We start from the raw sequence: 15,953 nt of genomic DNA, 5'->3' as shown, positions 1-15,953 counted from the left end.
GATAAGTAAGGTTCATCAAATGAATTTGTTGGGGGATAACTATGAAGTGGACAGCTGGATATATGACGAACACAAAATATTAAGATGAAACAGAAGTGCTCCGAATGTTAGGAAACATTTTTGGAGAGAGTAAAATTACATGGTCAGTGTCCTACTCGAAGCTTTCTCATTGGACATTCATTATCCTTGCTTCGCTGTTGATACCAATATTTGGCATGTTTAATCCTGACTTAATTATGTCATAATTTTCTGAAAAAAAAACAGAAAGCGCCCCCTCACAACTGCAGTTAGACCTTCGTGACCCGCCTCTGCGACCACAGTGAATCTCTCTGTCCGGTCTGCTGACGTTCAACCATCAATCTGACCATCTGAGTGTGTTTGGTACTGTCAGAGTTTGCACCAAATACCAGTTCTCGTTCATGCAGCATTTTGGTTTTCTCTGGTCAAATATATTTGAACCTGACTACAAGTGATACATTTGCCGATGACATGACAGTTTACAGTGCCGCCCAAACCGTTGATTTTTTAAAATTGAAATCAGAGTCAGAGTGATACAGCACGGAAACAGGTCCTTCAGCCCAACTTCTCCATGCCGACAACAACAACCTCCCCGCAGGTCCCAGTTGCCGGCGTTCGGTCCATCACCCTCTGAACCCTCCCCTTCCATGTTCATATCCAAATGACTTTTAAATGTTGCAATAGTACTCGCCTCCGTCACTTCAACTAACAGCTCATTGGAGGTTCTCAATACCCTCTATGTGAAGATGTGACCTCTCAGGTCTCTTTTAAATCTCTCCTCTCGTATCTTGTATTTGTGCTGTCCAGCTTTCGACTCACCAGCCCTGCGGAAAAATCGATGACCGTCACCTTATTCCATACTCCTCATGATTTTGTAAACTTCCATGAAGTCTCGCCTCATTCTCGTGCGCTCCAAGGAATAAAGATCCAGCGTGGCCAACCTCTCCCTATAACTCAGGCCCTCCAGTCCAGGTTGCATTCTCGTAAATCTGTTCTGCATACTCTCCAGCTTGACAATGTCTTTCCTATAACGGGGTGACCAAAACTTTACAAAGTACCCCAAGTGCGGCTTCACCAACGAATTCCATAACTGCAACATAATTCCCCTACCCCTCAAGTCGATGCCCTGACTGATGAAGGCCAGCATGCTAAACGCCTTCTTTGCCAGCCTGTCTCTTCGCGAGGCCGCTTTCAGCGAACTGTGCTCTCGTGCTCCCAGGTCCGTATGTTCCCCAACACTCATCAATGCCCCGCCATTCTCTGCATTAGTCCTATTCTGGTTTGAATGTACAAAATGCATCACCTCATACTTATCTAAGTTGAAATCCATTTGCCATTCCTCAGCCCCTCTCCGTGACTGATCACGATATCTTTGCGTTTCATTGTAACCTGTTTCACTTTCAACAAGACCCCCGAAATTAGTATCATCAGCAGACTTGCTAATCGTGCCGTGTACATTCGTATCCAAATCACTTACATACATAATGGATAACACTGACCCTTGTGGAACTCCACTATTCACAAGACTCTAATCGGAGAATGGACCTTCAACCATCAGCCCCCGCTCCCAATCAACGAGACAATTCGGAATCCACCTAATTAACTGCTCCTGAATCTCATGCGACCTTACCTTCCTGATGAACCAAACATGCGGAACCTTGTCAAGGCCTTTACTAAAGGCCATATAAACCACATCCTTTGCCAGACCTTCATCTATACCTTCAATGTCCTCTTCGAAAAAGCTCCAGACGATTCGTCAGAGCTGAACTCCCCCGCTGAAAAAACCATGCCGACTAATCTAGATCAGGCCTTGACTATCTAAGTGATGGCAGATCGCCTCTCTCACAATTTCCTTCAGTAACATCCCCACAACTGAGATCAATCTCACCGGCCTGTGATTCCCTGGTCTGTCCTTGTTATACTTCCTGAAATATTGAACAACATTAGCCACCCCCACTCTTCTGGATATTCACCAGCGGCTAACGACGAATCAAATATCTCCACAAGGAACTCAGTGATTTCCTCCCTTGCATTGCATAAGGTCCAGGGGTGCACTCGGTCAGGCTCTGGAGATTTGCTCACTTTAAAGCACTTCAAGGCAGCAAATACCGACTTCCTCGTGATACGCATATGATCCAAGACCTCACTATTTATTCCCTTCATTTCTTTGGCATGCAATGATATTTTTCTCAGTAAACAAAGAGGAGAAATAGACATTAAAAATCTCAGTCATCTCCTGCGGCTCCACACATAGGCGGCCCAGACGGTCTTCAAGAGAACGAGTCTCTCCCCAGTCACTATTTTACTGTCAATACAACTGAAGAACTTCTTTGAATTATCTTTACCCTTGCCTGCTAAATCAATCTCATACCCTCCTTTTGCCCTAATGATTTCCCTCTTTAGCATAGTCTTAAACTTCTTACTTTCAGAGAGGGATTCGATCGTACCCAGCTTTTTAAACGAGACGTGCGCTCCCTTCATTGTCCTGACCAGAACCTGAATATCTCTCCTCAGCTAGGTTTCCCTAAACTTGGTATGTCTGCTCTTCATATCGGATCATGAAGGGTAGGCATCCCGCCCTCCATCACCAGTACTGACATTTATTCACTTCATTTCCCGGTGCCTTAAATGGAACTTGGACTTTTGCCCAGGTCAATGGGAGGAAACGGCGGATTCTCGGTGAAACATTCTGCCCCTGAATGTTCAGGATAGAATGAAAAGTATTCAATTCAACAGCAGCCCGGTCGATTATGATCTGAAATGCGTGCAAAATTTGCGCAAAAACAGGTTTAGAAAGCTCATTAAAGTGCAGATTTTGGAGATGATAAGATGAAACAGCACCCAGCTGCCCAGCACTCAAAGTGCGGCAGATGCTGCAAATCTTAACACAAGCAGAGAAAACGCTGGAAATGGTTTTCTGATGTGATGCCTTTCATGGCAAGACGAGCAGAATTCCGGAAGTTGCTTTTCAGCTCTGTACTGATTCACCAGATCACCATCATCCAGCTCTCACGTTTGATGCCAACATCTAGATTCACTCAAGACCTACCGCTCGATTTGTTAAACTGTCCCTTTGTGATGGCTCTGGCTTAAAGGAACAACAAAACCCACCAATGGTGTCGGCGTTAATGCAGAGGGGGCTGCTCTGCACTCACATTCCTGTGTCATGGGGGAGACGGCAGCCAGTCGATGGCCGAATTGGCCTTCCTGTGAAACCTGACAATATCAAAGAGATTGTGAGTGCCGTGTCCTGAACCACAGCAAACTCGTTGATTGGCTAAAGTTTCCAGATGGTGTTGCTGGGCAGGTCGGTGGGAGTTGGCGGTGGGTACCTGACTCATGATTATTGATGACCTGCTGCGTTGCGTCCTGAGACGTGGCTGAACCACACAAGCCTGATTCGTGGTTCACAGACCTTCCTCCTGCGCCGAGCTGCCAAATGATCATATCACACAAGGAGGAGGCGCCTTTCTGGAGGGCTAGTTCACTGTCCTTCCTCATGTGGTTCAATAGAAAGGCAGCAAACGCTCGGGTTTCACACACTGCTCCAACTTCCTGATCCGAGGTCGGTGAAAGACGATGAAGACGCTGGTGATAATGATTGGATTTCTGCTGGTGACTGAACACATCACTGCTGAAATGGAGAAGAGAGTAGGTACGTGCCTGTATGGTTCCCTGATCTCTGTGTGGCCGCTGTATGTATTTATAAACTGAAACACCGCTGTAAGATAGTTTGTTAGGATTCTTGTGATATTACAAGGAAGAGGAGAGTCAAGGCCTCCGTGAGGTAATAGTACTGAAGGAGTCCATTCTCCCCATTGCCGGCTGTCTGCAGCGCGGTCCCGCTGATCTGATTCCGCCGATCTACCCTCGGGCACTAACTTCCATTGCTAACCAATGGGATACAACCTAGAAACTGCCTGCTAACCTGGGTGTGCCTGAATTTGAAGGAGACGGTGTGAGGTGGTGGGTGCAGGTGGAGGAGCCGGGGAGAGAGAGGAAGATGCTGCCTGGAAAGGAGACGAGGAGGAAGGAGAGGGAAAGGAAAGAAACCGATGAGGTGGTGGGAGAGGTAATGTGAGTGGCAGAGACGGGAGGAGAGGAGACACAGTTGTATCCCATCCATTGACGCTCCCTGTTTTTTCCCTGTCTCTCCTTGTCTTTCCTTCTTTCAATCCACCTGTCCTCCTCTCTCACACACATCGCTACCCATTACAGTCCGTGCTTCCGACAGCAAAAGCTTCCTTTATTCCCCACTTCAACCGTTCCCTCCGGTTCTGCACACGCAATCACACGCAATCACACACACACACACACACACACACACACACACACACACACACACACACACACACACAAACAGCCACCCTCTGGGTCTGCCTCAGCTGTTTTGTTGACCTTGCATCATCTGTGAATGTTCCTGCCTCTGTAGACGCCTATTCCAGCCGCTGTTTGTGATGCACCAACACATTAAGGCACGGGAACCCCCACACAACTACTGACGTGGAACCATGCACATAGGCAGAGTGAAAAGAGAGGCTTGCACACTCAAAGCCAGGTGAACAAATTCCCACAGAAGTGACTGGAAAAGTCACACACAAGCAGGCAGGCACACATGCACAGAGAGTGAGGTTGGTACATGGTCTGAAAGAGATGAAAATGAACGGAGAAATAGAAACATTTACAGAGAAGACCATGTGCCCCCAATTGAAGTGGGAGGATAATGCACCTACAGAGATGGGCACATAATCGTGAACAGATAGGTTTGCAGGAGTGAAAGAATGAAGGAGAGAGTTTTCGTAAGAGAGGGAGAAAAGCAGGATCAGACAGAAAGAGGGACAAGTACAGTCACAGGTATGCCCAGGTACAGAGTGATGCAGCACAAACAATTTCATAGGCAGGTGCACTGAATGTCCGTGACTGTCACATTTAACAGCATGGTCAAACAAGAAGGACACGCATGGACATTCAGAAACAGCAGGAGATGCACACACAATCACAACAGTACATACAGGAAGGTGCACCAGTGTAGAGAGTCAGGTTCACTCACGAACTGAGCGAGAACACTCTCAAATAGAGGCAGGTCCACACACATACAGGGAATAACAAACTGACAGACAGATGCAGTCACTCTCACAGACATGTGGTAACTCTCAGAGAAAGACGCAGACACAGAACAGCCAAAATCAGACAAACTCGGTGATGGATCCAAATACAGCCGCAGTTGGACCCAGTGATAGGTCCACTCAAGAGGTGGGGCAGGTACACGCTAAAACAAAGAGAGGGAGAAGTACATTCACAGACAGGAACAAGTACACTCAGGTACAGAGGGGGATACAGTCACAGAGATTCAGCCAGGGAGAAATGCAAACACAGACACATAGAGTACGGAAGGCACAAATAATTTCAGAAGCATCTGTACTTGGTCTCAGAGGTTGTCACACTTAAGATCAGGGCCAGCGAACCCTGAAAGAAACGCGGACACTCTCACCGAAGGGCAGCGGAGGAATTGTGCTTTGAGCGGCTGTTCATTGGTACCGCATTGATCAACGATGCAAACTGGAAGATGTAATTCAAGTATGAGTTTAAAAGGACAGGGAGATACTGAGTGACTGGAGACGGGAATGGCTCCGTTTGCATCACAAAGCGACATGCAGCCAATGAAAAATTCCTGTATCCGGGAGAGAGGGAGCTGATGCAGGCAGTCGTGAAACCCACTTAATTAACAACGTGATTAAAGGTGTCTGCAGATACCTCTTAATTGCAATTCCTTGCAAAGAATTGTTCAAACAATTTTTTTCAGGGCTGTTTGGCTTTCTGCACACCAATTATTGAACTCTCTCTTTCGCCTGGATATTTTCTTTCAGTCACTGACACTTGGACACCCAAGTCCCTTTTTACATCCATATTTCCGAATCCACCACTCACTGAATAATATTCTGTCTTTCTGTTTTCCATGTCATAGCAGTAACTTCACACGTTATTCTCTTGCTGTCATGTATCTGCCCACTCAAGCAGATTGTATAATGGAGACACAAGAGACGGCAGATACTGGAATCTGCAGCAAGAAACAATCTGCTGGGAGAACTCAGCGGGTCGAGCAGCATCTGTGGAAGTGAAGGAATTGTCGACGTTCCGGGTCGAAACCCTGAATCAGGACTGAGTGGAGATGTGAGACGGCCTGTAGAAAGTGAAGAAGGGGAGTGGTGAGAAAGGGTTCCCGGGTGATTGGTAGACTGAGTAGGGGGTGTAAGGTGACAGGCAGGTAGTGCCAGGCAGGGGACGTGTGCGGGGGTGGAGTTGGGAGACAGTGGCAGGTGAATGAAAGATGGAGGCAGAGAGAGAGGAAAACGTAAAATAGCAGATGGGACAAGGTGGGGAAGAGAGGGTGAAGGTTGGAGATCACTGCAGGAGGGAGATGAGCAGGAACACAGTATGCTCCCAGGGCTGGATTCGGATAAGTAAAGATGGTGAGAACTGGAACTATGAGGGGAGAGGTGACGGCAGTTTGAAACAGATGGAAAGGAGGACCTGTGTGTGACGTGGGTGGATGGAATCAGGAGGGGTTAAAGATGGGTGAAGGGGGCTGCGGTGCGAAGTAAAGGGGAAAAATTGGGAGAGCCGGAGGAGGATCAGAAGGGGTTGTGGGGTTGAAGTTTAAAAGCCGTTCCCGTGCATGTTTAGAATGATGTGCTTGAACTGTTGAGTGATTTTCACTGCAAGATACATCTGAATCCGCCCTCCATCACAAGCACTGGCATTGATTCAATTAATTCCTTGGTATCTTAAATGAGAGTCCTGAACTGAACCTGAAACATTTGTCCGGGTTGGTGTAAGAAGAAGGCGGATACTCAGTAAATATTGTGTCCTGTCATGTCCAAACTGGAATGAAAAGTATTCAATTTAGCTGCTGCCTGGTTGATTATGATCTGAAATATGCCGCAAATGTTAATCAAAAACAGGTTAGCACGGTAATTAATGTGCTGCCTTTGGAGAGGTGAACCTCAAAACAACGCCCACGTCTGGATGAAGCAAAGCCCGGCAGACGCTGCAAATCTGAACATGAGCACAGAAAATGCTGGAAATAGTTTGCAGATGCGGCACTTTCAGGGCCGAAATGAAGAGAATTGCGGAATTTTAATATTCAGCTCCTGAAACATACCCCGGTCATCACCAACCAGCTCTCTCGTTTGAAACTGTTGTTTAGGTTTTCTCGGGACCGAGCGCTGGAACCCCTCCCTTCCATCGCGAAATCTAAGTGGTCACTCAATCCTGTCTTCCGCTCTTGTTTATTCTGCAGTATTGCAAAGACTAATAATGACCTGCAGTACTGGGCAGTGTTTGAAGCAAGCACAGGATCAGTTAGTTTCATCAAAGGACGCTGTTGGAGGATAACCATGAAGTGGACAGCTGGATATATAATAAACATAAAATAATGGGATGGAACAGAAATGCTCAGAACATGAGGAAACATTTCTGGAGAGGGTAAAATTAATTAGGCAATGTTCTGCCTGATGCTTTATCATCTGACGTTCATTATCCTTGCATCCATGTTGATACCAACATTCGGCATACTTGATGCTGAGTTCACTATTTTATAATTTTATGAAATAACCAGTAAGCGCCCCCTTACAACTAAAGTTAGACCCTGGTGACCCGCTTCTGTGACCAGACGGAATCTCTCTCTCTCACTCTATCTCTCTCTGGTCTCCTGAAGTTCAGCCATTAGATCTCTACCCTCCCTTCCTCCCAGTAGGTCAGTCTGTCCATCTGAGTGTGTCAGGTACTGTCCACTTTTTCAGCAAATATTAGTTTTATTTGTGCAGCATTTTGTTTTCTCTGTGGTCAAATCCATTTGAACCTGACTGCAAGTGATTCAGTTGCCGATGACATGATAGTTTGCAGTGCTGCCTAAACCGTTGAATTGAATTATTGAAAGACAGAGTCAGAGGTGATACAGCCCTGAAACAGGTCCTTCGGCCCAACTGGTCCTTGTTGACTACAACTTCCTCCCGGCAGGCGCAGTTGCCCGCACTCGGTCCATAACCCTCCAAGCCTCTCCCCTCCATTTTCGTATCCAAATGACTCTTAAAGTTTGCAAGAGTACTCACCTTGCCACTTTATCTGGCAGCTCAGTCCAGGTACTCACTGTCATCTCTGAAGATGTTACCTCTCAGCTCTCTTTTCAATATTTCCCTTCGTAACTTGCATCTGTACCGCCTTGCTTTGGACTCACCAGCCCTGTGGAAAGGTCGATGATCCTCCGCCTTCTCCACACCCCTCATGATTTTGTAAACTTCCATGAGGTCTCCACTCATTCTCGTGCGCTCCAAGGAATAAAAATCCAGCGTGGACAACCTCTCCCCATAACTCAGGCCCTACAGTCCAGGTAGCATCCTCGTAAATCTCGCATGCAGACTCTCCAGCTTGACAATGTCTTTCCTATAACAGTGTGACCAAAATTTTACACAATACCCCAAGTCCGACCTCACCAACGACTTATATAACTGCAACATAATGCCCCTACTCCTAAACTATGTCCTCAGACATTGAGTGAAGGTACGACAAAGGATCAGCAAAAACATACTGGAAAGGAAAAGGAAAGGAAAACAAAAGGACAGAGCGACAGGGATTGAGATGATTCTCAGTTACTGTGTCCGCGATCTTCTTTGGAAGTCGTGGGAACAAGGTGCTCTCGAGAGGATCTGGGTGATAAAGGAGTGGGGACAGGAAGGAATTTTGGTTTGAAGGTTCACGGTGTGTGGCAGTCTAAGGGACGAATTATATCATGGATGAAGTGGCTTAGCTGAAGAGTGCAGGGGTCTATCAGTGTGCGACGGATGATACGGCATTCTGGTGTTCACGTCAGAATGGTTCATTGAGAAGGTCCTCACGTTCAGTGATGGGGAGCAGGATGAAGGGCGGGGTGGTGTTTCAGCGAGTGGGTACTGAAAGCGAAGGACAAGGGCCGTGGATCAGAAAAGGATGGAGGAAATGGGAACACCAAGGAAAGGATTTTGCAATGGAGGACAGGAGGTAACGGGACACATACGATGTAGAAAGAGTTCAGGGCGGTAATGGATTGAATGGCGGAGTGACTCGGTGGAAGTGGAGTAAATCAAGACTTAATGAGCCAGTGTAATGGCATCTGAGGTTCTCCATAATACATCGCGCCAGAACAACTGCTTCACAGATGAAGACAGGGCCCGCTTTGTCCTTGAGAGGGCAGGGAAAAGGAGGGACTCCCCTGTTCCGTCACCTCCAGATGTGGAACCCAGGCATCAGCGCTGCACCTGACCATGGTGCACCTCCTCTTACTGAACCGAAATCAGTTGGGGAGCGCGCTGAAGCAGTTGGTGCAGTATGAGTGTGGTAAGTTTTCCCACCTTCGCTCCAAAACCCCGCAAGTAACTACAGAAACAACGTATCCTGCACCCGGCTCCACCCCAGAAAAGCACAGAATTTCTGTACAGAAAGATCACATTCAGAGGGGCAACTTCAGCAGGCGACGCGAATGTGCGTGGGATTGTGGTTGTGAGGAGGATGCAAAGAAGCTCCAAGGCAATTCAGCCAAAGCAAGTGAGATAACAGTTACACGACGGCAGAGTATAATACAGATATGTGTGAAGGTACCACGGTGACAGGGTAAACAGGAAGGCAGCATGTGATATGATTAGCCATAGATTGGGAAATGTTAATGTACAAAGGGAGCTGGGAGTCCATGTGTCAGCGACTGAAAGAAAACATGGAGGGGAAGTAAACAGTTAAATTAATGGTGTGCAGAAGGCTAGCCCGCCCTGAAAATAAAGAATAAACCATTTTAAATAACGTTTGTCGGACGTGCAATTCAGAGACATTTGCAGACAACTTTAATCACATTGTTATTTCAAAAGGTTTCACGACTGTGTGCGGCATCTCCCTCTCTCCCGGGTGCTGGTAAAGATTCCTTCACTGACTCTATGTCGCTTTGGGATGGGTGGGTTTGTGAAAACTGAGCCATTCTTGTCTCCAGTCTCTCAGTGTCGCCCGTTCCTTCCAAATCCACCTTGAACTCCATTTCCCAGTGCATTGTTGGTCTGTGGGGGACCAATGATCAGAGGCTCAACACGCAATTACAGTACTGCCTTTCGGTGAGTGTCTGCATTTGTTTCTGAGTTCCCTGACCCTGCCTTTAATTGTGACAGCCTCTGACACGGAGTGCATTATGTAACGTGCCTCCCCTTTGTGTGCGCAATGCTGTGGTTGCAATCCTCCTGCCTCTGTCCGCGTGTGTGCTTGCTCCTGTCTGTTAGTGTACTTTGTGTATGCATTCACCTACTCCTTTGTGTGGACCTTTCACTGAGTCCAAGTGCTTCTGTATTTGAATAAGCAATCAGTTAGGAATCCTGATTCTGGCTGAGATCGTGCCCGCCTCTTTTTATAACTGTTCCGCCGTCTTGTTAGTCTGACTGTCTCCATATGTCAGTATGTCAATCTCTGCAGTGCGTCGACCCGCCTCTCACATAGAGAACGTTCTTTCACGATGCAGGAAGGTCCCTGACTCGATCTGCCAGGGAGCCTGTCACTGCCACTGACTGTGTGTGCATTGCAGTTGTCTGTGAGTTTCTCCGCATGTCCTCCCTGTCTGACCATGCCGATAAGTGTGACAGTTGCTGACAGTGAGAGCACCTGCCCCTGAAAATGCTTGTGCCTACATCTCCCTTTCCGTTTGCCTGCCCATGCTTGCTATGTTGTCTGTGTGATTGTGTACCTGCCTCTGTTCCTGTTCATGACTGTGCTGTCTTTGAGTGTATTTGTCCCTCACTCCCTGTTCCTGAATCTCTCTTCCTTTCTCTGACGCATTCTCTCGAAAGATTCTCTTGCTCTTGCATATCTTTCTATTTCCGATCATGTGCCAGTCTCTGAAGGTGCATTAAACTCCCACTTCACTTGAGGACACCTGCTCCTCTCTGTGAATGTTTCTATTATGTGTTTATGTCCAACTCTTTATGACCATGTATCCGTCTCCATGTGTGTCTGCTTGTCTGTCAGTGTGTAATTTGCCCTGTCCGTCTGTGTACCAGTCACCCTAGTTGTGAAGTCATGCATCTCGCTGTGAGAGTGCAAACCCCTCTCTTCTCTTTGCCTGTGTGTATGGTTCTGTGTTAGTGTATAAGGGTTACCCTGCCTTAATATTTGTGTGCACCTGGCATAGTCCATTCAGTTGCCTTCCTCAGGCTATCACTGAGCATTGCATTATCCTTGAATGTGCATATAGACATGTGTGTGTTTGTGTGATTTGTATGTGTACCAGGCATTCTCTGTGAGTGTACCTGGCTCTCTCTGAGGAAATTCCAGCCTCTGTCACTGACTGCAGCTGCCTCTGTTTGTGTGCTCCTGCTGATGCCTCTCTTTCCCTCTGTCACTGTGCCAGGCTCTCAATGATTCCCCACTGTAACTGTGTGTAGACCAGCTTTATAGTGTGCCTGTCTCTTTCTTTATTCACCCATATCCCTCTGTATATTGTGCACCAGTCTCTCTATATATGTGCACCTGACGCGACCTGTGAGTGCTCTTGCCCCAATCTCTGAGTGCCCTGCATCTGTCTGCTAGTGTGTCTGTTTCTATGTATTTGTTCCTGTGCCTCTGAGCAACTGCATCTTTCATTGCCTCCGTTTTCCTCCCTCCATCCCTGAGTGTTTCTTCCCCTTGCCTGTGAGTGTTCCTGTTCCCTGCCTCTGAGTGTTGCTGTCCCCTTTCTGTGAGCGATTCTGCCCCTACCTGTGAGAGATTCTGGCCCCCTCCCTTTGAGTGTTCCTGCCCATTCCCTTTGAGTTTTCTTGTCCCTTCCCTGTGAGTGTTCCTGCCTCCTCCCTGTTTGTCCCTACTTCCTCCCTCTGAGTGTACATGCCCCCTCCGTGTCAGTGTCCCTACACACACCCTGGGAGTGTTCCTGCCACTCACGGTGAGTGTTCCTGGACCCTTCCTGTGAGTTTTCCTGCACACATTCTGTGAGTGTTCCTGCACCCTCCCTTTGAATGTTCCTCTGCCCTCCCTGTGTGTTCCTGCCCCTGCCTATGAGTGTTCCTGCCCACTCCACCTGAGTGTTCCTGCATCCTCCCTTTGTGTGTTCCTCTGCCCTCACTTTGAGTGTCCCTGCCCCTGCCTGTGAGTGTTCCTGCCCACTCCCTGTGAGTGTTCCTGCACCCTCCCTAAGAGATCCCCGCCCGCTCCCTGTAAGTGCTCCTGTTCCCTCCCCTTGATTGTTCCTGTCCCTTGCCTGTGTGTGTTCTGGCACCCTCCCTCTGAATGTTCGTACCCCCTCCCTGTGAGTGTTTTGACCCCTGCCTCTGAAATCCCAGCTCTTTTGTTTTACTGAGCATAACACAAACTGCCAGAGGAGCCTAGTAGGCCAAGGAGCTTGGCGGAGACAATGGGATGTTTGATGTTTCGGGTCAAGACCCTGCATTCGGACAAAGATCCTGATGCAGGTTCTCGACCCCAAACATTCGACAGCAGTTTGTATGTTGCTCCAGATTCCACCATATGTACTTTCTTGTGTCTCACTTGTATTTGATGCCAATGAATTGGCCAATGAAGGCAATTTATTTAACCACTTATGCTGTTGTCCCCAGCGATAAACGGACATGTACACCGAGGCGTCCTGTCCATTCGTGTCCCTGCTTCTTTCGCCAGTTTTACTTGCCTTTGTCGATGAATGTTCCTGCACCTGTCTGTGTTTGTTCCTGTTTCTGTCTGTCCTTCTGCATTCCTGCCTGTGTGGGTCTTCCCACATTTCTTTCCCTGTGTGTGCAGTCTGTGACTGTACTTGCCTCCGTAAGTTTGCCAGCCTGTAGGTGAGAATGTTTCTTTGTTTGAGGCTCTGTCTTCCTTTCCTTCTGGGTGCACGTGTGTCTGTGATTGTATATGTGTAGACCTGTGTCTGAGATTGTGCATGTGTGCAACTGTCTGTGATAGTGTCCGTGTGGACCTTTGCCTCTGATTGTGCATGTGTGGACCTGTGTCTCAGTATGTTGTTTCTGCCTCTCCCCCTCTGACCCTTCTATTACACCTGCCTCTTTGAGTTTTCCTGCTTTCTTTGTGAACTGACCTAAGGGTGTGGATATCTCTCTGAATGCACCTAACTGCCAGTGTGTGACGAGTACCGGTCTCGATTTGTGCAGTGACCTGCCTCAGTGTTTGACTGTTCCTGTCGTTGTCATTGAATGCTCATGCCCCTCTCTTATGGAGTGTCTGTCCGTGTGTGGATCTCTACCTGCCTCTTACTGTGTCTGCCTCTGCAGCTGCCTGAATATTCCTGAATGTTCTTCTTAGTGGGAATGAACCTGGCTTTAAGTGTTCCACCTCTGACATTCAGGGTGCCTGTCTCAGCATTTGGTTGTGGCTGCATTGTTTGCCATTATGATTTTCGATCTGTGTGTCAGTGTACCTGCCTCTGTCTGTGGGGTGCTTCTGATGCCCCTGTGTACAATTGTCCATCAATTTGTGTGTGCCTGTGTCTACCCGCCTTTCCCTCTCTTTCTGTTTCTCATGCCTGCCAGGGCATGATTTCCTTTGTCCAGGATTGTTCCTGCTTCCATCTTAGCATTCTCCCTCTGTCAGTGAGTGTGCCTCCCTCTGTCAGTCAGTATCCCGTCTCTGTCAGTGTTAATGCCTTACTCTTGTGCTGTGTCTGTCTGTGTGTGGAGTTCTGCCTGCCTATGGCTGTGTCTGCATCTGAATATTCCTGAATGTATCTCTGAGTTGCCTTGACCCTGGCTTGAAGTGCTTCACCTATGAAATTGTAAGTGCCACCATCTGAATTTGTTTGTGACTGCCATTGTTTGTAATTATGTCTGTCCATCTCTGTGTGTGTACCTGCCACTCTCTGAGAGGTGCTTCCCTCCCCCTGACTGTTCATATTTGTCCCTCAAATTGTGTGTGCCTGTGTATGCCTGCATTTCTCTCTGACTATCTCCTTTTCTCCTGACTGCCTGTGCATGCACTCCTGTCACTAAGTGCCTAAGCCTCTGTCAGTGAGTGTCCCGTCCTCAGTCTCTGAGTGTTCCTGCCTTGCTCCTGTTGTGCCTGTCTATGTGTGGAGTTCTGCCTGCCTCTGACTGTGTCTGAATCTGCAGCTGTCTGAATATTATTGAATGTATCTCCAAGTGCTCCATCAGTGACATTGAGATTGCCAGCCTCTGAATTTGTTTGTGAATGACTTGGTTTACATTTTTTTTCTGTCTATCGGTGGTGAGAGCACCCGTCTCTGTCTGTTGGGTAGTTCTTCTGCTCCCAACTCTGTGTGTAACCGTTCCTAAAATTGTGTGTGCCTGTGTGCGCCTGCCTTTCTTTATCTCTCCCATTCTCCTCCCTGTGCATTTGTCATTGCATGTTCCGGAATGTGTCACTGAGTGTCCCTGCTTCTGTCCATGAGTGTCCATGCCTCTGTCTGCTGGTGTCCCTGCCTCTGTCACTGAGTGCTTCTGCTTCTGTCATTCAGTGGTCCTGTCTCTGTCATTGAGTGTTTCTGTTTTTGTCAGTGGGTGTTCCTGTCTCTGTCAGTCAGTGTTCCTCCTTTCCCCTGTCCTGTACCACTTTATGTCTGGAGTTCCGCCTGTCTCTGACTGTGTCTGCACCTGCAGCTCCTGAATATTCCCAAATTTTCTCTGTGGCTTTGACCCTGCATGAAAGTGCTCCACCACTTGACATTTCGAGTGCCAGCTTCGGAATTTATCTGTGACTACCATGGTTTGTATTTTTTTCTGTCCATTTGTGTGCGAGTGCACAATCTGTCCGTGGGGCGATTTTCCTTCCGCTGATATGTGGATACTTGTAGCTCAAATTGTGTATGTCTATGTCATCCTGCCTTTCGCTCCCGCTCTCTCTCTTTCTTTTTATGCATGAGTACCTCTGTCAATGCGTGTGGCTGAATGTGTCGGTGCCTCTGTCTGTGAGTGTTCCTGCCTCTGTGAGTGTCCCTGCCTTTGTCTGTGAATGACCATGCCTCTGTCCTTGAGTTTTCCTGCCTCTGTCTGTGAATGACCATGCCTATGAGCTTGAGTGTTCCTGCCTCTGTCTGTGAATGACCATGCCTTTGTCCTTCAATGTTCCTGCCTCTGCCTGTGAATGACCATGACTCTGTCCATGAGTGTTCCTGCTTCTGTGTGTGTGTGTTCCTGCATCTTCGCGTGGCGACTTCTTCACAATGTGTTCATCTCTCTCAGTCACAAGGTTCTTCACCCCTCTGTATCTCACTATCCATTAAATACAAAGTTACCCCATTCCATTTCACTCATTCGCCCTGTATGGTTCTACAGCAGCGGTTCAATTCAAATTAATTTTCAAAATGTTGGGTGATCACATGAGTCAGTGCACAGATACACATGCGCACAGGTGCAATGAAAACTTTACTTACAGCAGCCTCACAGGCACAGAACATCATATCAGCAGCATTCACAAGAAATTGTCATCAACATCCGAACTCACTGCTGCAGCAGTACCTGCTTCTCTGTCTGTGCCCGTGCTCCTGTCTAATCATGTATCTGACCGTCCCTTTGTGTTTGCCTGTACCTGCCTACCCCACTCTCTGCTGTGCCCGCCTGTGCACGTTTGTCTCTGTCTATGCAAGAACCTGCCGTGTCATTAAACACCTCCTCCTTTTGATGGTAATTTGGCCTTGAACTCACCGCCCCTTCCCGAAGTAGTTCAGGTGAATTGTGTTTCTCCAAAGTGAATACAGATGAGGACTATGAATTTAAATCGTCACCTGCATCTGCCTGTGTGGGTGCCGGTTTCACCCTCTTAGTGTGTGTCCGCCTCTGCGATGCTCTCCACTCCATCCGCTGTCTCCCTGGTTATTTGCGTCTTTGTGCGCCGTTCCAGCAGACGTGAGAATCCCACTGCCGCGTTTTCCTTCAGCAAGCGGCCGACTCAGTGCACATGTCCCAGCAGTC

Source organism: Pristis pectinata, chromosome 17 (assembly GCF_009764475.1).
Source record: "Pristis pectinata isolate sPriPec2 chromosome 17, sPriPec2.1.pri, whole genome shotgun sequence".
Classification (NCBI taxonomy): domain Eukaryota; kingdom Metazoa; phylum Chordata; class Chondrichthyes; order Rhinopristiformes; family Pristidae; genus Pristis; species Pristis pectinata.
The sequence above is the reverse complement of the archived record's forward strand: the minus strand, read 5'-3'. Positions refer to the sequence as shown.